The sequence below is a fragment of the Microtus oregoni genome, unplaced genomic scaffold (assembly GCF_018167655.1).
Source record: "Microtus oregoni isolate MIOR12 unplaced genomic scaffold, Mior012 000079F_ref0000094, whole genome shotgun sequence".
Taxonomy (NCBI): domain Eukaryota; kingdom Metazoa; phylum Chordata; class Mammalia; order Rodentia; family Cricetidae; genus Microtus; species Microtus oregoni.
In genome coordinates, this window is record NW_024544537.1 from 4,483,545 (window position 1) to 4,485,834 (window position 2,290).

A 2,290-nucleotide genomic window follows, 5' to 3' on the forward strand; every position below is an offset into this window, starting at 1 on the left:
TCCATATTTAGTTTTCTAGATAATCCTTAGTAGATAGTTTTTTTTCCTTCTGTTAGCATTCAAACATCCAGGGTCTCTTGAATTTTTGATGATGTGTATTTTCCTGTAAAGATTATAGCAGAACCCTGCCTCAACACTTATGAGGTTTCCTTACCTGTATTTAGTCACCATTGTGGATGAGCTGTCATTTTTCTTTATCAAGATGTTTCTCCTTTTCAAAGCAAATCTTTATTAATTTTGATAGTATCCATATTTTTTTTCTTCTCTTGTGGAAACAAGAGCGAAAACACTTCCCCAAAAGTAGCACATCTCCTTGTTTCCATTGTGAGTTTAACACATCCTTGAAGTATAGTGGTTGATTCAATTCAGAAGTTTTTTCCTTTATCTAATGCCTCTCTGCTGTTGTTGTCCTTTCTCATTAGCATTAAGAAAATTCAAGTTTAATAAAGTATGATGCAATATATTTCGGGGCTATTTTCCATCCCTTTCTGTTTCTTCAGCATATTCTTTATAGTACGATTTGACCTTTCTATAACTTCCTGACCTGTAGGATTGTTGGGTATACCTGTAATATGTGCTTTATATTATATAAGCAAAAAAGTTTCACTTTCTTAGATACATATGCTGTACTATTGTCTGTCTTTATTTGTGCAGGAATTCCCACGATGGCCATAACTTCTAATGAATGCATGATTACCAAATCAGCCTTTTCCGAGCTCAAGGCAGTTGCCCATTGAAAACCTGAAAACATGTCTCTATATTAAAATATATTTTAATTTACCAAATTATACAAAGTGGAACACATCTATCTGTCAGATTTCATTCATTTGAGTACCCTTAGCGTTACTCTCTGCAGACAAGGGTGTTTGGTTATAGAAAGAGCAAGTAGTACATCTCTTTATAATCCCCTTATCTTGGTGCCATGTAATAAAAAACTCTTACTTTAAGCCTTTGCTATTGACATAATTTTTTTTATAAAATTCAGAAGCCTGCAACACACTTCCAATCAGTAATTGATCTATTTCTGCAGTACCTTGTGCTAGAGGACCTGGCTGACCTGTATGGGATTGGATGTATATTACATATATAGAACAAAGCATATTCCTGATTATGTCTTGCACCTGGATGAATAATGAAGTCAATTCCATATCATCTGATATAAATTCAGTGGTTTCAATATGCAAGACGACTCTTTCTTAATATTGCAAATCAGTAACTATATTGAGAGGTTCTTTATAATCCCGTAGTACCAAAAGAATAGTATATAATTCTGCCACTTGGGCAGAATTATAAGGGATTGTTCCACCTTACTTAATTTTTCTGATTTGTAACCTGCCTTCCCTGATTTTTTTTGCATCAGTATAAAATATATGGGCTCCAGGCATTGGTGCATCACATACAATTTAAGAAAGAATCCAAGAAGTTCTCTTTATAAGGTTAAGTCTATTGGTTTTGGGATAATTGTTATTAATTTCTCCCAAAATATTAGTGTAAGCTCTTTGCCAGGGTTCATTGTCTTTCCATAACTTTTGTATTTCTTTGGCAGGAAAAGGCATTATAATCTCTGCTCGGTCTATACCTGCTAGTTGATGAGGTCTCAATTTACCCTTTATGATTAATTCAGAAACTTTTTCATATAAGTTTTTAATTTTTTACTTGGTTTATGTAATCAAAAAAGATCCAGATTAAGATAATATCATCCCTCTGCATCAAAATTCCTGTAGAAGAAATTCTGGAAGGCAATATGAGTAGAATATCATTAAAATTTAGATTCACCCTATCCACATGTGCCTTCTGTAATTTCTGCTCAACAATTGTCTATTCCTTTTTTGTTTCAGCTGTTAATTATCTGAGACTATTTAAGGCTTTATCACCATCTAAGGTTTTGTTTAAATGAATTATCAGATCAGGAGTTTTCCTAACAGCCAGTCATAGGCTGGAAATGTCTTCTAATATTTTTTGAATGTCATTACAAGTCTGCAACCAGTCTCTCCTAATTTGTGCCTTTTGTGGTCTAATATTCTGTAAACCTATTAAGTAACCTAAGTAATTAACAGAATCTCCTCTTTGAATCTTTTCAGGATTAATTTGTAATCCACATTAAGGCAAGATGTTCTTTTCTTCTTCAAACATCCTTTCTAAAGTATCTGTATTTGAATCAGATAACAAATTTTTTTTCACATAATGGTAGATTATAGACTTAGAAAATTGCTTATGTATTATTTCCAATGCCTGGCTGACAAAGTATTGGCACAAGTTGGGGCTATTGAGCATTCTCTGTGGAAGGATA